The sequence below is a fragment of the Lepidochelys olivacea genome (assembly GCF_965140295.1).
Source record: "Lepidochelys olivacea isolate rLepOli2 genome assembly, chromosome: 22".
In the NCBI taxonomy this organism is placed as follows: Eukaryota; Metazoa; Chordata; order Testudines; family Cheloniidae; genus Lepidochelys; species Lepidochelys olivacea.
This window is the reverse complement of record NC_140432.1, coordinates 14,907,086-14,929,426: the sequence shown is the minus strand read 5'-3', so window position 1 is coordinate 14,929,426 and position 22,341 is coordinate 14,907,086.

Below are 22,341 nucleotides of genomic sequence, written 5' to 3'. Positions count from 1 at the left end.
GGCAAAGGCCCCTGTGCTTTGTATCACAGAAAAGTAGGGCTGGAAGGGACCTCCAGAGTCAGCTAGTCCATCTCCCTGCACCAAGGCAGGATTAAGTATACCTTCAGGGAGTTCCAGAGATGGAGCCGATTCTCCTCTCGCATTGATTTAATACTGATTTCACTCTACTAACTTCAGGGGAATTACTCCGGATTTACACCCAGTAAGGGTGTCCAGCAGGCCTGTGGTCTGTGCTTAGTTTCAGTTTCAATACTAAAATGGGTTTATTCCTTTAGGATGAGAGTGTCATTTTTCCCCATAATACTTTTTATTAGAGAGGCTCCACACCAGAACCCCAAATCTAAGCACCCACACTCTGAAGGAAGTTAGGTCAAGGTCCATACTTTGCAGCTGGTCTGTAGCGGGTAGAACCGAAGCCGTGAATCTGAGCAGCCTATGCCTTGGATCTGGATTCCAGAAATTGCTCAGTCCTCAATTCTTATCTTTTTTAATTAAGGATTTTATCAGTGCGGAGAGAGACAAAGAGAAAGAAAACTTAAAAGCAACAAACTGGTAGCCTACGAGCTGAAAGGATCTCAGCAACAACCCTGCGGAACTGAAAGTGATTAAAGAACCTTCCAGGGTGGAGTAGTCTGTTCTCACATGTACTGAGAAAAATATGCAGAGCTTTTCAAACTGGCATTAAAGCTGAAGAATGAAGACAATAGACCAGCTCAAAGAGAGGCAATTGGGTTTCTACCCCTCTGGGTCTGGTTAGGGAGTGCAAAGGGTTATGGTCCAGATTCTGATCTCCGTTCCTCTGATGTAAATTCAGAGTAACTCTCTGTGTCGTCTTATAAACCTGCACAATTTTAAAGCCAGTCCTATATTTTGAGAGGGCCTGGCTCCTGGTTTTTTGAATGTTTGGGGTTGGCAGCACCGGGCGATGAGGAGGGAGTGTTGAATGCCAGAACTTTGTACATGCTAATTCTGCCACAGTGGGAGCTAGACCAGTAGTAATGAAGTTGTGGAGGTTTTAGGGGGCAGAAAACCCTGCTGTGGCTAAGGGGCTGTGTATGATGAGCACAGGGGAGATGCGTTTGTTACAGCCTCAGCCAGGGAGCATTTGCTCTTTAGCTCAAGCAACAGCAGTTCATACTCGTCAGCTCCGAGGTCCCCAGTTCACTCCCTGGTGTGTCAGGCAAGATGGTGACGGTCATGCGTTTACACGCGCACGCTCTCTGTGTTCCTGCAGAATCATGCAGTGCCTCTAACTGCTACCCATGCAAGGAGGGGGAACTATTCTGATCATAGCCAATGGACTGTAGTCAAAAGCAGACAGGCCTACATTATATCTGCTTGCTAGCTTCCTGCATGCTGGGTTGTGTTTGCCTTGAGTCGGCAGAGTGTTTTGAGCCAAAAGCATTACTAGTATTGACTGGCTGCTGTACGTTAGTTCTGTGTAGTGTCAGCTTTGCCTACCCCCTTCCGGTCTCTGCTGCTTGTTGCAGAATCCCAAGCTGTCCTTGTCAGCCTGTGGGGTGCTCCAGGTTTGATAACCATAGCTATATCGTGCCCAGTGAGTGAGGGCTAAATGCAACCCCCCTGCCCTCCCCCCCGGCCCCCACGCTGCCCAGCTTCCTGGCCAGGTTGCTTCTGAAGGGCTGCCCTTGGACATGGCTGAAAGGGCTAAAGGAAAAGGCCGCCACCTTTGCTTTTCCATTGGTGCACCTCACTTTCATTGAATGACGGTCAGAAAACTCCTCGCTGACACGTGACCCGCCTCCCACTTGTTATCTTTGGCCTCTGCTGTGGATCGATCCTGTACTCACCTATCTGAAAGATGAGCCAGACACAGTCTTTCTGACCTCGTTGTTAAGCACTGCTGTAGCAGCTTGACTGCAAGGGGTGCCCGTGCCGGGGAGGATGGTGGGGAATTCTGAGGATTAATAGCAGTCCCCGGCTGGTAGCTTTTAGGGTGGGCTGTGTCTTGACTCCCAGGCTATAGCTCCCATCGGTATTCCAGTCAAGTCAGGCCAGCCTACCGACGCTGCTCCACTGGGGCACAGCTGTCTTTTTCATAGGACAGATTTGTGGTTACTACAGGCTGTATCTATGTCCTGGGGGTCATCCCAGCCCGAGGAGACAGACTCACGCTAGCTCTGCTCCAGCTAGCCTGCTAAAAATAGCTGTGTGGCCCTTGCAGCGTGGATGCCAGCTCGGGCTAGCCACCCAAGCTCAGACCTAAGGGGTCAGGCGGCCTTGGACGGGGGCGGATAGCCCACCCTGCCACCAGTGCTACAGCGTCCATTCTGCTATTTTTAGCACACTAGCTCCTCACTGCAAATAAGTAAATTCTTAACCCAGTTTAGGCAACTCTGATTAAGGTAGAAGTGAAGACGGCAAACTGTTTTTTTTTAAATCAAATTAATAGCTTGAGTTTAATCCCTGGCTTCCCTGCAATCTTTAATTTGAGCTGCTAACCTGAGTTTAAAACTGAGCTTTCATGTCCTCACTGCTATTTTAGCCTGAGTTAGCTAATTTGGGTTAGTTACCCTGAGTTAGCACACCTTTCTTTGCATAAAGACATGCCCATTTCTGTCAGATGTGTTCATATTTGTTTAGGGTCTATGTGTGTTTTGCCCAGGGCACCCCAATATTTCCTGCAGGGTGCATCTATGTCTCATGCATAGTACACCGCATTAGGGATAGAGTAAACCCATTTCTCCCACATATAAGGCAGGGCACAATCCCTGACTCACAGGCTACACCCATGTTTGGAGCTTTTAAATTGCCCTTCAGCACCTTTCATCTGAGGAACTCTGGGCCCTTTATGTACATGAACACACTCGGCTTCACAGCACCCTTGCAAAGTAGGTCAAGGTTACTAACCATGTGTAAAATTGAAGGAAACTGAGGCACAGGTCGCAGAGGTGTTTAAAAATTTTCAATTGAAAAAATGACATCAAATCAGCTTTTTTAAAAAACGGTTTTGTGAAACCAATTTGGATTTATTTATTTTTTTAAATTGTTTTAAATGTTTTCATGGACACGACTGCCAAGAAATGGAGCCTCTTGGGTTTTTTCAGTGTTTTTTTTTGGTTAGGATATTTATTCATGGGTTTCTTTCCCCCCAATTTCTTGTTGGATTTCCAGTTTTGGTTTTACTCCCTTGCACTGACTCTCACAGCAGCCCAATGCTGGGAACAGAACACCACTTGCCTGCCTGCCTGCCCTGTGCTTTAACCACTGGACTATGCACCCTCTCTTTACGCACCTTCCTCTTACCGAGGATACGCCAATGTGCTTTTGTAATGGAAGCCCCAATCTCAGGGAAGCTTGTGGTGAACAAATATATAAATAATCCATATTGTCATCAGGGTCTGTATAAATCAATCCAACGAAAAACAGAGATAGTAATGATTCATGACCATAAGAGTGCTTTTCCTAGATCCATTGTACGGTGCCTAATTTCCAACTACAGCAAGTAAAAACAAGTTCAGAGGCCTCATTCCACTCTAGTTCACATCAGTGTAAATCAGGAGTAAAGCCACTGAAGCCACTGGAGTTACACTAGCATAAAACTTGTGTGAAATAAGACTTAAGTGCAAGGCTTGTTTAAAATGTGAGTCATGATGTGGGGGTTTTAATTATAAACCTGATCTCAGAAATCTGTAACAAGCAATGGACCAGATATATCCTCATTAAAGTCAACTGTACCTTCTTGGGAGAGGCAGCTAAGCCAAAGGGATGCAGGACTAAATTAGTTGTGTGAGTTACATGATTGGTGTAAATGGTTAACTAGTGCAAAACAAGTGTGACAGTGAGGAGATGGGGCATGGGTGGTAGGAAGAGTCACTAAAAGGAGGATGAGAATGCTTAAATTAGTTACACTTGATTTTCACACTCACTGAAGGCCAAGTACCCAATTCTGAGCTCAGTTATACCAGAGTAACTCTACTGACATTGAGTAATTTACACTGATGAAACTGAGAGCCAAATCTGGGTTCCATGATAGTCATTGGGAATCTTTTCATTCATTTTAATGGGACCAGGATTGGTCCCTGAGAGCAGAATTTGGTTCCGGTTCAATGCAAGTTACGCTTACTGGCCTTCGTTCCCATTAATCATTTGTTATATTGTGGTAGCACTGGAGTGGCCCAGTCATGGGCCACAGCCCCTTTGTGCTAGGTGCTGTTCAAACACAAAAAGACCATCTTGTACTAATGCAACACTCATTTATTTCAGTAAAGTGACTCCTGGTTTACGCCAGTGTAACTGAGGGGGGCTTCCTGCCCCTTTACAGTTAACAGCAACTTAAACTCCTTGTCTGTGCAATTTATACCCCTGTAATTCAGAGCATGGCCCACCCCAAGCATTCAAAAGTCATGGGCTAGCCCCTGCCTCAAATCATGAAATTGGCTTAAAAATAATAAATGTTGCACTTTTGTAATTTGCCTTCTGGGGCTCTGAGTCTGCAGGGTGAGGTTTTGAAGCTTTTCTCTGCAGCTGTGTTTGTGTGGCTTAGCGGCAAGAGCACAGGGCTGGGAGTCAGGAGACCTCATTCCGTTCCTGGCTCTGCTGTTGACCTGCTGGGTAGCCATGGGGTAAAATGGAGATAATGATACTGACCACCGTGGTGAAGTGCTCTGAGATCTATGGATTACGAGCGAGGTGGTGGTGGTATTATTTATTAAAATGGCAGATGAGATTCTCCCATAATCATAGGATTCCGGGAGCTGGGACTGTAAGAAAAACAATAAATATCTAAAGACTTGGTGCAAGAAATGGCTATACTGAATTTACAGTATGGAAAACCAAGGAAGCTACAGCATTTATAGCAACTAATCCTCTGGCTCCCTGTTCATATTATTTCTGAGCTGAGCTCAGGATCAATAACTGTGTCACTTGGGATCTAACTTTGTGCTCAGTTACATGGCAACTCCCGCGTGGAATTTGTAGCATGTAACCAAGAGCAGAAATTGCCCCTCATGGTCTCATTCTGCATCAGTTTGCAACCCCATACAGGATTTGAGCCTGTCATCCAGGATGTGAGCCTGTGCCGAGTTCATTCCCTAGCATTTATATCGTGGTTTACATCTTCAAAGCACTTCAGAAACATTAGCTAATTAAATAAACCTCATGACAACCCTGCAAGGGAGGGAAATATTTTCCCTGTTTTATAGATGGGGAAACAGAGTTGCTCTGAGGTGAAGTGACTTGCCCTGGGTCACAGCCAGGAACAGATCTCTGGACATCCCTGGTCCCCCAGGTCCTTTTTCTTGGAACACATACATCATCATGTCTGTTAAAAGAAGGATCCATCTAGCACAACAGAAACTGTCCCTCTCTTTCAAATGGAGCTGGAGGAAGGAGCTTCTGAGTTTGATAATAGAACATACAGTAGGGGAGGTAACAGCAAAGAACAAGTCCCCCTTACTCCCTGCCCTCCCTAGACTGATATGGGGGGATCTCCACTCTCTACAGCACCCTGCTAATTCCTTGGCACCTCTAGTCTCTCACTAAGTCGGGGAGTGAAGACAAGCGAAGCTGATGACACGGGACGTGATTCATGCTTCAGGGAGTTGGTGATGGGAAGGCGAAGTGGGGATGGCGTGAGTCAGACCAGGAGAGGCAGGCTGTAAAGAGGGGGAATGAAGGAGAGGGAGGAGTAAAGGTAGAGAGAAAGGGGAGGGCAAAAGCAGGACAGAGGGAGAAGGAGGGCAGGGACAGCCGAAAGAAGGGCAAAAGAAAGATTGGAGAGGGGAGAGAGTCCCTAGTGCAGTGAGGCCATCTGTATCCTTCTGTGTTCATCTAGCAGATGGCTGGTTTCCTTCCCGGAGATATCTGGTGCTTGGTAACAGGGCTTGATTAACTCTCCTCTGGGCCCAGGGCTACTAGATTTTGTGGGGCCCCTGGGGGTTTGGAGTGTGGGAGTGAGCTCAGGGCTGGGGTGGGGGATTGGGGTGCGGGAAGGGGTACAGCTGCGGGTGTGGGGCCAGGGATGGGCCAGGGGGTTTGGAGTGGGTTCAGAGTTGGAGCAGGGTATTGGGGTGCAGGAGGGGGTGCAGCACCAGCTGCGGGGGTGGGGCCGAGGATGGGACAGTGGGTTGGGGTGTGGCAGGAAGTTCAGGGTGCGGGCTCTGGGTGGGAGTTTGGGTGCTGGAGAGGGCTCCGGGCTGGAGTAGGGGATTAGGTGCAGGGTACAGGCTCCAGCTGGGAGGTGCTTACCTGTGGTGGCTCCTGGTTGGCAGTGCAGCGGGGCAAAGGCAGGATCCCTGCCTGCCCTGGCTCTGTGCTGCTCTGCTCCCCGGAGGGGCCAGGCCGCTCTGCGCGGTGCACGCTGCCAGTGCTTGCAGGTGCTGCCCCCGCAGCTCCCATTGGCCGTGGCTCCCAGCCAATGGGAGCTGTGGAGCCGGTGCTGTGGGTAGGGGTAGCACGCAGAGATTCCCTGAACACCCCTCGCCACAGGGGCATGCTGGCAAGCTGACGCTCATGGCTCCAGCCCCGGGGGGTGCGCTGAGGCTCAGGGTCCGGCATCCGGCCCTTGGTGCGGAGACTTGCCGCAGGCCAGATGAAAAGAAGCAGTGGGCCACATCCGGCCCATGGGCTGCAGCCCCTAAAGCCCCAGCGTTAATCTGGCCCTTCTTGGTGAGGGCAGTGCTAAGTTGCAGAGGCAACCAAGCACTTGGCAACCATTCCCTCGGCAGCGCTGGTTTTGGTGTTACAGGAGCGTGGCTTTCTCCTCCCTGAGCTGTCTGGGCCTGAGCAACGAGGGAACAGAACAGCCCGGTGTGGGGGAGGCAGTCAGGCCTGGGAGAGGCACCCCTGGCAAGTCCACAGTTGCAGGGCAGGCTGTAGGGCTGTGAGGGAGAGGGGGAAATCCTAGCGAGGCATCTGCGGTTTGTGCTCTAGGACCACGTGCAGTAGGGTGGCAAGTGCTTTGCACTGATCCAGAGCTCTGGGGGGTGACGAGCTTCTCCTGCTTGTGGAATCAGGTTCCTTCCCCCGGCCTCATCATTATGCCCATGGCTGGCACCCCTGCTGGTCCACCATCCCTTCTCCTCTAGAAGCCTCCATCTGCATCCTCCAAACTCCCTCTACTGTTCTGGACACCCTGCTTGCCATCCTTTAGCCTCATGGGACTGGATCCAGCTTGTCAGAAAGGCAGAGCAGCATGGGGCAGGTAGCAGGGGCCCTGTAGGTTGACAGAAAGCGAACTCCTGCCAAAGGCAACAGAGTTGGGGAGGCCTGGCTAATTCCAATAGACTCCTAGAAACTGAAAAGCCCCGTTAGCCCATCCAGCCCTCTGTTCTAGCTCAGCTGCTGGGTTCTGGACCTTCTCTGTTCCTCCGTCGGGGTCCCAGGCTTTGTCTGAGCGAGGGCCACCACCCCATGCTGCCATCATACATTCACTGTGCAACCACGACCACATCCTGGACTGAATACAGTGCCCCGCTCTGAGGCTGCTGCAAAGGGTGTCAGTGAGGTGGGGGCGGGGAGGGGTTCCTGGCAATCTGTGTGCAACGCCCTTGGAGAGGGGAGCCGTGAGGAACGAGTCCAACGCAAACAGTAAAGGGCTGTGAGCTCAGCTATTGCGTCTCATTGTTCAGAGGAGTTTTCAGGCTGAACCCTCCCCCCCCACCCCCCCGGAAGTTAAATGGGGAAAACGTGTTGAAACAGGGACACTTATTCGCTTTGTGGCTGGGCAAGACAAACATTCAGAGCCTGTTCTCCCTTCCCCCTCTGTTGCTTACAAAAATTCTGAATGCTGGAAAAATGAGGACAGCTGGGGAGAGGGGTGAAGGGGGAGAAAAAGAACAAGGGAGAGGAAAAGAAAGGAAGGAGAAAAGGGAGAGGAAAAATGAGGGGAAGATGGGAGGGGAAGAAAAGCAAAAAGATGAGGAGGCAAAAGAATAGAGCTTGGGGGCCTGATCCTTCTCTCATTTACCCAGCTGTAAATCAGGAGTAACTTAACTAAAGTCAGTGATGTTACACCAGAGGAAAACTGAGATCCAAATCCGGCCTTGTGCCTGTCTGAGAGCGAGCAGGACCCTGCTTCGCATATCGACGCCTTGCCCAGGCTTGCTTGGCTTCGATCAGCATTTTTCCTCCATGGCCATGTTTCACCCTAGTCTTTTATGAGTGTTTAGCTGGTGGTGACAAGTGCCTGTGAAGTGTCTGTGGTGAGCCAGTGAGCCAGGGATGTGGTGCCTCTCACAGCACGGCTGCATCTAGAAGAGGGGAAACGTGCTGTGCTCCCAGACCCTGGAGCACCCATTTATTCCTCCAACTGCCCTGGCTTGCTGGCAAAGTGCAGCCAAGAGCTCAGACTTTGCTGTTCTGATCCTGAGTCCACGTCCCCCTTCTCCCCCTCATCCTTTAGAGCTGGTATTTGCCACTCTCTCCCCCATCCTGCTTCTGGCCCAACAGTCAAGTTATTCACCCCATGCCCTCATCCTTTCGCTACGTCAGTAATCCTGCTATTGACCCCTGTGCACTCCTAGCCTGCTTGTAGCAATATATTCTAGTTGTTTAACTCCTGCCTCGTATAAATCTTGGAAAAAGCTGGCCACTGCCCTCACAGTCCCAGCAGAAGCTAGCTGGTGTTCTTCAGGATGGCAGACTGTAAAGTTCTCAAGCCTCGGGAATGTCCAATGGGAGCCGCTGGCACAAAGCCCACGGCAAGGGCTGACCCGTTGCCTATTACAGTAGATGGCAGGGTGCCCATAGCAATGGTAGTCAGCTGTATCCTTGCTGACAGTTGTCACATTGCCATCTCATCCCCCTGGCAGGGTTTTCTTCATAGCTAGTATCGCTACGTTCGTATCTTTGCCTATGACAGCACGGGTTCTGGGGTAACTGCTGCACAGTGCCCATGGCAAGAGTTGGTAAAGCCGTTGTGACAATGCATATGGTAGCAGTTAGTCCATGGTCCGTGGTAACAGACCACAAAGAGCCCAGGGAAGCAAGGAGTGCAGCAGCTCTGGCTTTGATGAGCACCACACATGGTGTGATGCCAGCCATCCATATAGCAGCAGCAGCAGTCAGTACCCATGCTTACTACTTGCCATGGGGGCAGCCGGCATAGTAACAGCGTGTTGGCACAAAGGCAGGAGTCGGCATCCTTGTTGGGGGCTTCACCAGATGGCACTGATCATGGCACATGTTTAAAATAAGACACAATTTTCATCCCTGGTTCAACTGAGCTACCATTGGGGATGGATTAGGCCCACTACCTATAGGAAAGCAAAGCATGGCTTCCATATGTGGCAGGCTTAACTTGGTCAGCAGCCAGAGAATCTGCCACTGGCTATAATAGTTCTGGCTTTTATCTAGACCGATCTCCTCTGCCATAATATATATGACTCAAGGGCCGAGAGGCATGATCACTTTCTCCGAACTGAAAAGGTTGGCTCCAATGTCAGGCCACTAGGTGGCTAGTACAATTGTGTCTCTGGTCTCTACATACCCATTGAGTGATGATAGGGAAGAATCATTCTTTCTGCTCTCAGAATCGCTGGCTTAAATTCTCTGGTCTGTGTTATACAGGAGGCCGGACTAGATGATCATGAAGATTCCTCCTCTTCTGAAAATCTGTGAATCCGGACTCTTGGGTTCTGTTTCCAGCTCTGACGCGGATGCGCTGGCTGACTGTCAAACCCCTTTCCCTCTCCATGCCTTGATTCCCCCACCTCCACCATGGGGTTGGGGGGATAAGAATTCCTTCCCGTCTTTGAGAGGATTTGTTCCTGAATGTTTCTATTGAGCTTCCAACTCCTCAAATGGAAGGCTCTCTAAAAGGGAGCAAAGCGTTCTCCTTATGTTGCTTGGGATGCTTGTGACAGGAAAGGCCTGGCTGAAAAATGCACCTTGCACAAGACTCAGAAAGCTAATCAACATAAGCTGAGATTTCTCAAAGCTGCCTATGGGACTTGGACATCCAGTTCCCATTAAAACGAATGGGAAAGGGGTGTCAAATCTGCTTTGGAAATCTGTCCCCCACCCCCACCCCACCTCCGTGGTGCAGACAATGTAGCCCAGGGCAGTGGCTCTCAACCCTTCCAGATTACTGTACCCCTTTCAAGAGTCTGATTTGTCCTGCGTACCCCAAGTTTTGCCTCACTTTAAAACTACTTGCTTACAAAATCAGACATAAAAATACAAAAAAAATCACAGCATACTAGTTCTGAAAAACTGCTCACTGTATCATTTTGTCTGCATGAAATTTTAGTTTGTACAGACTTTGCTAGTGCTTTTTATGTAACCTGCAGTAAAACTAGGCAAACATCTAGATAAGTTGATCTATCACTTGCAAGATCTCTGTGTACCCCCAGGGATACATGTACCCCTGGTTGAGAACCACTGGCCTAGAGAATAGAGCATGGGACTGAGACTCAGGAAACACTGGGATCTATTCTTGCCTCTTCCACTGGCGTGCGGTGACCTTGGGCAAGTCAGTTCACCTCTCTGTGCCTCAGTTTCCCCATCAGGATACTGGTACTAACCTCCTTTTGTAAAGCGCTTTGACATTTACCAGTGAAAAATGCTATATAAGAACTAGGTATTATTATTTATTATATTTGACAGCCTGGAGTGCTCATTCAGGGACCAACAGCAAAAATGTCTCCACATATCCCACCCAATGTAATAGTGCACAGAAAGAGATGGGGGTGTTTGAGCTAGCCAGGTCCCGAATCCTGTAGAACCTGAGGTTCATAGCAATACCTTGAATTGCTTGTCCAGAGAAGCAGATGGGAAACTGGAGCACAGGGGTAAGTATGTTCATGTCCAGCTGCTGCATTCTGTGCCAGCTCATCTATCCATGAGGTCTGCAAGAGTAACCAAATCCCAGAATGGAGGTTTCAAAGGAATAGAGGACTTTGTCAAGGTCCACACCAGAAGAGGTCACAGCTAGAGGTGCTCAGAAATGTTCTGCTAGAACACTTTTCCACTGGAAAATACTGAAAAGTTTTGCAGGAATCTATTGAAATTTTTGATGGGAAATTATCGAAGTGTTTCATTTCTCCTTTATTGTTTTGACTTTTGTCATTATTGAAACATTTAGACTAGTATTATATTATATATTCCATTAATTATACGTCCAAAGCATAAGGTCAGAACCAAATATTTCAGAATATTTCATTTTGTGGAAAACTTTTGAAATTTCCACTATTCGTCCCAGTTCAGACAAAACAAAATTTTGAAATCTCAGTATTTCCTGTGGGCTGGACCTTCATTTATTTAACCAGCCCTGGCCACAACCTCTTAGCTCACCATGGATAAGAAAGGTACTGCAAGCCCCTGCTGCTGCCTGGGACCTGAGTGTGATCTCCACAGGGATCTCATGCGTGCTGGCAGGTAATGCAGCTCCAGGGGAATGTGATCTCTAAGGGGCGGGGAAGGGAAAGCAGTATTGGGTGCCATGTAGCTAAAAGCAACACCTGGCTGGATGGCCATAGCAAAGCTCGACAGTGTCATCTCCGTTGCCCCAGCGGGGATCTCACGGCTGGCTGTGAGTGCGCGCTAGCTGATGTTGTTTATTAAATTAATTGCAAATAACTTAGAGGCTTTATCAAGTCTGAACTCAGCCCAGCATAGCATCATGGGACTGGCTGACGCCCAGGAGGGAGTGCAAGCAGGATTGGCCGTGGGTGGGTTGATTCCCTAGATGAAAACAAGGTTGGGCATGCATTCCCCCACCCACTGGTTGCTGCTGCCAACCTGCCCAGTCCCCTTGTTTCCTCCCAGTGCCCATTCCTGCACAGGGAAGAGGGTGCCACCGAGGTAGGGCAGAAAAGCTGCGGGCGGAGAAGAGAGGTTTGGGGTTGAACTGTTGGTGGATGACCCTGTCAGCCACAGGATGATGTTCCCACCTGGATGTAGCCTCGGCCACCAGGAGAAAGACACGTGGATGGGGCAACCTGGGCATGCATCCGCAACCCCAATTTTCTACCCTGCCTTTGAGACCAGTAGAGTCTATCTCAGCTCCTCTCTTCCTACTTCTTGCATGGGGTTGGGATGCTGTCAAGCCACAGGAGAGAGGCAATGTGTGTGTGCGAAGAGGAGCCCTTGCAATCTAGCTGAGGTCGAGAACATCCCAGGTGTAGCTCCTGGGCAGCGAGTGAGGAGAGTGTCAGCTGGCGGAGCAGCAAGTTTAAGAAGCAGATAAGGATGGGGAGGGGGATTCCTGCGGCTCTTGCCTGGAGGGCTTTGGCCATCAATTTTCATTTCAAAGTCCTGTTCATCACTCCCTCTGCCAGCTGTGGGTGAGACTACAGCAGGAAATGCAGAGCTACCCCCGAGATGCACCCACCTTTGCAATGCTTTGTTTATAAAGCAGGGCCCATTGTGCTCCCGGAAGTAACTGTGCTAAATCTACAAACTAATATCCCACCTCAACCTCCCGTCCCACTCCACCCACTAGGGGAAAAGCCTGAAAGCCAGGTCCTCTCCCCAGGCCCAGCCTGCCTTCCATGCTCTTCACACATTCCTCGCCCAAGGCCACACCCTCAGGACTGCAGGAACGGTGCTCCAGCTTGGCCAGTGGCTCCATGGAGCTGCCTATGCACTGGCCACACCCACACTCTTCCCCACAGCCCCAGGAGACCCCCATGGTGCTGTGGAACCTGAAGGGACCGTGCGCCCTGCGTGGATTCCCTTCACACTCGTCCCCCGCCTGGCAGCGGAACCTCATCGGTTCTGCTCTCTACCTGCCCCAAGTAAACAGATGGAACATATCGTACTGCCCTGAATGTCATTAAGCTCAAGCCCTGAATGTCACCAAGCACCAAGACCTCCAGCCCCCAGATCTAGGGACCAGCGGCCAAAGGGTCCCAGCTGATCTCAATGAGACATAAGGATGCAGGGTGTCTCCCAGCTAGTAAGATCTGAGTCATCTCGGTCTTTATAGTCCAAAGCCAAGGCCTTGAATTGCAGTCAGCTGCAAACGAGGAATGAGTGCAGCCATTGGAAAATGGGTTTAATGCACTGTCTGTGGGCCAGCAGTGCAAAGCAAGTAGGGACATTGGCCATGTTCAGCATTAGCTGCGGCTTCTGGGGGATGCTCGAAGGGGCTGCACAAGGGGGTCTTGTTCTGTGGAGTGAAGTGGGTGTGACCCACACCAGGGCTGTGGGATGTCTCTCTAGATCCCGAGTGTGTGCAGGTGCCTGGGAAACCATGAACGCTGGCTAATCTTGCTAAGATGAAACGCAGTATGTGTGGTGGTGTGGGGTGAACACTGCATTATCTTGGTTGGGCAGGAGGGAGACCTTAAGGAGCACAGGAGAGTCCAGTGTTCTCAGGGTCCCTGAGAAAGCAGAAGGAACAGACAAATTCCCATCAAGTCCCTCCCAGAACCCTATGGCAAAGCCTCTGCTTTTACTACAAAGGGCTAGTGCCCCATCCTTTGGGTTCAATTGTTCACCCGCTCCACCCCAGGAACGGCCTGAGGCATATGCCTAAGGCTAGCCTTAAGGAACACAGTCCCGGGATTAGCCTAACCCGCAACCACTGTACTTCATTGTCCTTTCAACAGAGCGCTGAGCCTGGGCCATCCCTAGGGAATATACACCCTGGGATTCACCTGAGCAGCCACTAGGTGTCCCCAGCAGCCCACAGAAAGAGCTACACCACTGTTAATAAAATACCAGTGTTCTGCAAAATGCAGGATTGGTGGGGCAATGGGTTTGGAGAGTAGGGGGTGCAGATAGCTGGTTTATCCTGTTGTTTGGGCAGACTTCCTCCATGATGCCAGCAAAGAGGAAATCCTGGAGCAGTCGAGAGCTGGTCTAGAAGCACAGCACATAATTTCAGGCTTGTTGTGGCATGGCTCATGGGGTTTCGGGGTCTTGGTGGTGAATGCTGGGCAGGCTGTGTGCAATGCCACCTCCAGTGAGACTCACTGGCTTTCTGTGTAGCGTTTTCCCTTCTCTAGTGCCTGCCAGCTGAGGCTCTTGCAGCAGGGTGCAGATGTAAATGAATTCAGCCTTACACCACAGCATGCAAGGTGGGTAAATATCCTCCTGCTCTGATTGGTGGAGAACCCTGAAATATACGGAGGGGAGATGGCTTGCCCCAAGTCATAAGCAAGTCAGAGGCAGTGTTGGAGACAGACCCCAGATCTGTGCTTTAGCCACTAGAACATCATCTGGGTCTTCAAGGGCCAGGGCCCTGTTTGAAAGGTGAAAGCCCTATCTGGGTAGTGCTCCCAACAGGACTTGGAGACAGGGCTCTTTGTCCAGCTGTGGTGGCAGAGGATCCATCCATAGGCTGTTTAGTCACTTGCAAAAGCCAGATGCTCTAATGCTGTGGTGTGGTCCATTTCCCCACTCACCAGATCTAGCACATACAGAAACCAACAAGCAGTCCCATCTGGTAGGTCTGACAGGCAGCCTCCCTCTGAGGGCCTCTCAGCCTCTGCTCAGGAGCCAACCCAGCATGGGAAAGGTCAATTACATCTAACCACAGGGGCCCCAGAGAGTCACAGGTAGGTCAGGGAGTTAGTTTCCTGATAAAATGTTGTGGCTCTTTACATTGGCTTTTATCATGTAAACAATAGCTGAGAGCTAGGATCAAATCCCAACAACAAGATTCATTATAGACTGCCCTAGTCCCATGTGCACTGTGATTCTCTCTCACGCACACAGAGGGTTCAATATATATAATGCATTTCTATTTTACTACTACTAGCCAGACAGTGCCTTTTAGATTTCTATACCACCTTCCAACCTGAAGGATCTCAGAGCACTTGACAGGTGTAAGTAAATTTGTGCATGTGTGTTTATAAAATATATACACCACCACTGCTGTTGCAGCCAGCTCTAGGGTGGAACACCAATGCTGTTTAATGGTGCCCAGAAGAACAGCTTAGGGCAGGAAGTGAAGACAAGTCTGGTGTCTTGCTGAAGCTACAGTGCAAATATAAGTAGTCAAAACTGGAGTGGGGTATTTTTTCCCTGAGCCATATTGTCAGGGACCTGGAGATGTTTTTTGTGGGGATAGGGTCCCTTCCTCTGGTGCTCTGAGCAGAGATCCTTTCGTGGGTCCCCCATGATTAAGTAGCTATGATTGCATGGGGTTCCTCAGGTGTTTGAGGCCTTTATTCCATCTCCTACGCAGTGCTGGGCCTCACGGAGCACCCACAAACCCAAATTCTGCCACCAGTTGTCAGGGGCGGTTGGGAGGTTTACCCTGCCGCTGATAGCAGAAGTTCATCCCGCTTCTTGATCCTGTTAAACCGTCTCTGCCAGAGAAACTTTCTCCCTGTGGCTCAGAAAAACAGTGCAGCGGAAGAGAAATGTTGCCTATGCAATGAACCAGATTCCATCAGTTGTTGGGTATTTCCAAGGTACCTTGGAAGAGGTTACTGCCAGCCTCCCTACCCACCCACCCATTCACTCTCTCGCTGCACAGTGACACCAGCTGGATACTGTGATGTCTTATCAATACAAAAAGAAAAGGAGGACTTGTGGCACCTTAGAGACTAACCAATTTATTTGAGCATGAGCTTTCGTGAGCTACAGCTCACTTCATTGGATGCTGTAGCTCACAAAAGCTTATGCTCAAATAAATGTGTTAGTCTCTAAGGTACCACAAGTCCTCCTTTTCTTTTTGCGAATACAGACTAACACGGCTGCTACTCTGAAACTTATCAATACAGTACTCTCATCTCTTTCAGAAACACAATGTAAACATTTCCAATGAACTGCTCCCAATAGCTGTGTGTTTGCCAAGTCGAGTCACCTGCCTTCGGAGCTCTGGTTAAGAGAGAGTATTTTTTGTTGCTGTTTGCAGAGGGAAACGAGTAAATACCATCCCCTTTTTGTGAGAGCACATACACACGCACATACACGTCCATCCCTACCTACCTACCTGTCAGGTACTTAGTCTTACCACAGGCTGAGGTGGGAAGATATTTGTTGGAATCTCTCGTTGAATGCATGGGAGCACATTGCAGCTGGTTTGTTCACATTTTTAACTGGAATCTGGCTGAGACGCCAGGGTTAGCCCTCCTGCCCTTGCAGAAAGTTCCAGGGGAACTTTTATAGTCCATCTTCTCAGACAATGGATTTCCCTTCATCAGAAGATGGTACCTCTGGTAGTGCAGCACCACCCGAGCACCACGCTGGGGCGCTGGCTGAGAGGGAAGAGCACCTACAGTACTGCAGTGGTGTCTAGGGGCACCAGTCAAGGAGCATGACTCCATACTGTACAGACAAGCAGTAACCCAAAAATCTCACCATCTAGGTTCTCAACAGCACTGACCCCTGACTGCCATATTCACTCATTGGGGTCGCTGGTGTAATTTACAGCAGTCTTCAGACTGCTGGGGGACCCGATCAGGACGCAAAATGCGCATGATCTGGGAATCGTAAAGGGAGCTTCAAGTGTTAGTACTCTTCCCAGCCATTGTGCCGGGGGCTTCTCAATCACAGCCTAAGAGAGGGCCCTCCGTTTTCTTTGGTCTTTCCTCATCCACGTAATGACCCAACCTGACCCTTCTTTACCTGTGAGATCTGGCAGGATCAGAGTCCTAGGTAGCTTGGCTGCTTTGCGCTCCTTATAGTCAAAGGTGGGAGTGAAGGGGAGGAGGATAAAAACTCATAACTTAAATTAGCCTCCCAGCTGGTCGCTAAGCTTCCATTCACCAATTCCAAAAGCCGGTCCAATTTCTTCTCTGGTTACAAGCTTTGCTGAGAGCCCTTGAAGCCTGGTTTAAGAATGGAGTCCATCTAACTTGGCGCTGCGATAATTTATTTCACAGCCCACGCTAGATTGTTTTCTCAGATGGGTTTGTTACCACCCATCTCCGGCTGTGCATCTCTCTCTTGCTCTCAACTTACATTTTACAGATATTTTTCCAAGTCAGTAGAAATAATGCCACATACGGCCACAAGTGGTTCATTCTGCCAGCAGAATGCCTCCTGCTGTGAGCCAAAGCTAAACTAAGCAAACAGTATCACTCAGGAATCTGGCACGGCTCCCACTTCAGCAGGCTGAAGGAATAATGCTTTAAAGATGCAGAGGAGGAAGAGCAGGGAGGAGGGGTTTTAAAAGGGGCCTCAAATTCAGTGTGGTGGGGGGGGGGGAATGTCCATTTTAGACTCTTTGCTGGAGGAGTTTTGCCTTGAGGAAGCTATGCTGATGCAGGTGATGTAAGAAGGTGCTTGCACCAGTATGATTTACCCTGATAAATTATTATTGCAAACCCCATTTTGTACTGGTAATTGGATCTACATTTGCATCACTATAACTTTCCCCAGTCTAGCCAAACCCTTACCAACAGGGGCTAAAAGCAATGCCAAATAGTAAGATCCTTTACAGTTAAACGGTGATCCTTAATTTTTTACTGGTACCCACATGCCATGGAGGCTGGTTTCTAGATGGATAGACTAAATAGACCTCAGGTAAAGAGAGGAGTCGAGCAGAGAGAGACAAAATACGACTTTATCTACACTGTGTATTTGCCTTGCTTCCAATCATCGGCAAAGCTACCTCCAGTGAAAGCCTCTGCCATAGCATGTGCAAACCAGCATAAGCCAGGATTTACAGTTCATCCTGGATTCAAGTGGGGTAAATTGCACCCATACAAGTTTCACTCATCTATGCTAGGGGTGTGCAGTGGTGCAGATGGAAGGGGATGGGTCATCGATGGCTGGAATCTCGGATCTAGACAAGACCTAAAACAAAGGGGAACTCCCTCAGGCATACAGGGAAGACACCACCCCAAGTATCACAACATCATCCTGAAATACTTGACGCATCATTCTAGTCCTTTCATCTGAGCATTTGGGACCAATCAGCGCTAATCAGAATGCACCATCCCCTTGCTCCTATGCAAAAGAGAGAGAGCATGTTCTACTAGGGGACTGAACAACGGATGGGGGGCTATGACTCATGGATTCTGATCTTGGCTCTGCCACCAAACTGCTATTTGAGTGCTAACCCTGCTGATCCTATCCTGTAGCTTACCAAGTTCTCAGCTGTGGCCAGGTAGGTTCATCTCCTTGATCTTTAACTGCACTTTTTCCCAGCTCTCACTGCTTGTTGATTCTTCCATGCATTGGTTAACACCACTGGCTCACTTCATTGGAGTCAGTGGGTTTCTACCCATTGTAAATCAGAGCAGGAATTGGACTGTGCATTTTATTCACAATGATGCATTGGGTAGGAGGGTTTAAAGGGGGGTACTACTGATCAGAAAGGCGAGAGTGTGGCTGATTGATTGGAGATGTATGGCTGTAAACACTACAATTGCAGAGTTAAATGAAGAGGGAGGGAGTGGTGTTCAGTGAACAGAGATTAGGACTGGGCGTCAGGACTCCTGGATGTGGTGTATTGAAAACAGCATTGAAATTACAAGTTGTCCCTCTAAATTTGTAAGGGGTTTCCTGGTGCTGCTTGCAAGCTAGGAAGTTCTGTAGGGAAGCATGTGATCTAGCTTGTTGGCAGTCAGGCTGCCAAGAGCCAGCCTAGAACAAGATGGGGTAAGTTGTGCCCCTTTGCCTTAAGGAGCAGTCTGTTTCCCCCGCCTTGGTTCTTGTGTAGTAGGTTCTGGTTTTAAGAAATAAAGTAGGGTTGTGCTGTAAACTTCCAGAAAGATAAAAACATAAAATACTCTAACTTCTCTGGGTGTAAGCTGAATTTAACCCTGGGTTCTATTCCTGGCTCTGCCCCAGACTTCCTGTGTGATTGTCCCCTCTCTGTGCCTCAGTTTCCCCCATTAGGACATTAACCAGCGGATTGTGAGGCATAATGAATCTGGGATGCTCAGGTGAAAGGGGCAAGAGAAGGTGCCCAGTATGATTAAGGTAGTCATCATTAGGCACTGCTTCTTTCTGTCCTTAACAAACTCACTTGATCTTTCCCTTCCCCAGTGCCTCCAAATTCTCAAGCATCCAACTCCCCACCTATAGCCTACAGTAACCTAACTCTGTTCTTCTCCTGTGCCCTGAATTCCCTCCCATCACTCAAGCATTTTACTCAGTGGGGCCATGAGTTGGCGTTCACCCATTCTGACACATCCCTTTTTTCCAACCATGTGAAAGGTATGGGGTGCAGTGAGAGGAGAAAGAGAACTTCCCCTTCCCTGTGTGGGTGGGATGGGAATTCTCCTGAGATAGGTAGTTTTTTCTGGTAGCTGCCTAGGGGCCCACACCTGGAAGGAGGGGAAGATAAATGGGAAGGGGAGCGGTGAGGAGAGAAGCTAACTCTCGCTAAGAAAGCGAGATGTGAAACCCACAGAATTTCCTGTCAGCGATTTCTTGTGCCCTTTGCCATTGCCCTGCAGCGGGTTAGAATTTGTGGAAGGTGGGGAGGAGAGAGTGAGGAAAAGAAGGAAAGAGATAATGATGGAAGATGGGAAAGGGAGATAGAGTGCTCTGGTCCCTGGAGGTGTGGGAGGTGAAATTAGCTGCCAGCAGTTTCTCAGGAGTTTTATAGCAAACTTGGGGCCCAGAGGCCTGGAGAGGATTCTGTGAGAGCCCCCGTTTGCCATTACGCAGCTCTCTTGAAGCTTGGCTGATCGAGCCCTAGAATGATCCATCCTGAAGCATCTGGCCAGCAGAGAGGAACTGGAAACTGGTGGCAGAGAAGCAGGAGGAGGAAAAGATTCTCGCTCAGATGGAGGGGTTGACTGTCTTTACCTCAGTTAATGCCTGGCAGTGCCAGAGAATTTGCCCAATGCTCCGTGACAGCACACAGCCACTGCGACCATACCTGACTAAGCGAGGTCAGTCCCAATCAGCATTGGTGACTTTCCAATCACCCCTCTGGTGCAGAGAGTGGGGTGAGTGACCATATGGGAGGACTGGCTGTTTCTCTTCATTTCAGAACATAGTTCAAAATTGCCCTCTTTCTTTATACAGCCCACTCTGGACTTTCTCCAGCCTGTCTCTCTCCCCCCCCTCCACTGGTCCCTTCACCACTGCTGGGATGAGACTCTTCTACTATGCAGCCTCCGCCGTCAGGAACAGCCTGCCCTGTCTCATAGATTTTCCACCTGTTTCCAGCTAGCAGCTGCAGTCTCTCTTCCCTTTCTAACCCTGAATGCTAATTCTGTGGGTACCACTGACTCCCCATATGACCTTAGCCAGTAGAGATCAGTCCCCAGGGGTGAAACCCTGGCCCCATTCAAGTCAATGGGAGTTAAATTCCATGGAGTTAGGATTCTACTGCCTGTCTTTGTAGGGTGCCTGGCACAATGGGGCTGATCCTGGTGGAGGTCTGTAGATGCTACAAATGTAACGATAATAATCATCAGCCTCACAATCCCCCTGTGTGGGGGTCAGTGTCGTCATCCCCATTTTACAGGGGGAAACTGAGGCACAAAAGGGCAAAGCCACTCGACTGAGGACACTGAAGGAGTCAGGGCAGAGCTGGAATTAGAGCCCAGAAGTCCTAACTCCCACTCTCCCTCACAATTACCAGTACCACACTGCCTCCCTAGCTGTTACCATACTCCCCTGCCGTTTTGCACAGAAAAGATGGTGCTTTGTGTGCTTAGCTGGCATGTTCTGGTGGCATTCGAAGGGGGAAAGGGGAGGGTTTTGCTAGAAAGTGGGGGAATAAGCCAGGCTTGTTTGGAACTTCCTGAGCAAGGCTGCGTATATTTTTTAAGACAAGTCCCTTCTCTCCAACCCAGCCCCCCTTTCCCTATTATGAGAGGCTGGCTTCTTTCATCTGACAGCGCCTCTTTCCTGCCAGGCAAGGCTTGTTAGCTTTAGCTGGAACAATTTCCTTTGAACTCGGCTTGAATTAACATCTCCATGGCAATGGGATCAGGGCTTTGTCTCTCCTGACCTGCCCTTCACCCTCAACTTGAGGTTTTGGGGGTGGAAAGGGAATAGATGCCACCATGGCCAAATCCACCACCTCCTAGGGGAGAAAATCCTGAACTGCACCTGCCCCCCTCTGTGAGGGTGACCTGTGCGAATGCTCTGCCCTCATTCAACTCTCCAGGGGAGAGGCGGGTTGTGGTGTGTGAGGCCGTGGCAGGGTTAGGAGGGATGTCCAGGGTCGGGGAGCTCCTTCCCGGGTCTGGTTGATGTCGCTGCGGAGGTTTGGGGGTGGGGTGAAAGAGTTTTGTTTCACTAGACTGTGAATAATCATAGGAAACAAATGGCAAAGATTTTCCTGGAGTGGGAGTCCCAGGCAGTAAGCCGGTTTTGCGGGAGGAAGGCAGCGCTCGCAGCTGCCCTATCCCATCTCCCACTTCAGCCATTTTCCTAAACTTCCATCTGTTTCCTTTGTCTCTTCCTCACTACCCCCTGCCACCCTGCCTCTGTCTCCCCTTCCTCTCTGTCCCCCATCCCACCGTCTCCATTCCAGTGCTCTAGTCTCAGGGTGTTGTACCACGCCCATCACCATGGTATCTGAGCGCCTCCCAGCGGTGCACTGAGTGACATGACCAGCATATTCCATCCGTCTCCCTGGTCTCACCCCTACACACACAGTCTGTCGCTCCTTCCTTATCTCCACATTTCTTCCTCCATCTTTTATTTTCCTTTCTCTTTTAGCAAGAGGCCCACGTTTTAAAAAAACAATCTGTGATTCGGGTGCCAAGAACTGTGCTGGATGTACAGCCCTTGGAGAGCAGAACCCTCCATTTAGCCACCTGCCAGACCCAACATGGGCGGCTTGCCTCTTTTCCCCCAAACCACCCCTCTGCTCTGGGGTCTGATTCTCCTCTTCCAGCGGTGTAAATCAAGATGAACTCCACTCAAGTCAATGGAGTTACACTGGTGTAAAGCTGGAGTAAGTGAGAGAAGAGTTGGGTGCCCAAATTCCCTGCCCTGCCCTTCAGGGATAACATTTAGGAGGTGTCATAGTAGCAGCCGTGTTAGTCTGTGGGAGTCCACACCCATGACCCATTCGTGGCCTCTCAGTTGGGGCCCCCATTCCAGTGGGAAAAGGACTGAGAGCCACAAATCCAATGTGTCTCCCACAATCCTCTCCTCTTCCTCTCCCTGCTCCCAAAAAGAATCCCCCACTTTCTGTTCATTATGCAACGTGACCTTTATAACAGCTAACAATGTGCTGACCCCGGAGGAATCTGGGACACAGGATAAAGGGCTGCTTCATTCCCTCCCTGTCTCGCCCCTACTCCCTGCTTGGGCCCACGTAGGTCATCCACTTTGGGATTATTGCACTCTCAGAAACAACATGGGGTTTTCTTTCTGGCTGACGGAGTAGGAGCTCTTTGTAGCCAAGCCCGTAGGTGGGGAAGGGGAGGCCTTTGCTTAGCATGGCGGGTAACTTCTTTGAGAGCTGTCTCGGGGGAAGTAAAACTCAATTTCTTTTTGGGCTGTGGGTGTCCAGGACAAGACGGGGGTCAGGAGCAGCTGGACATTAGCTCATGG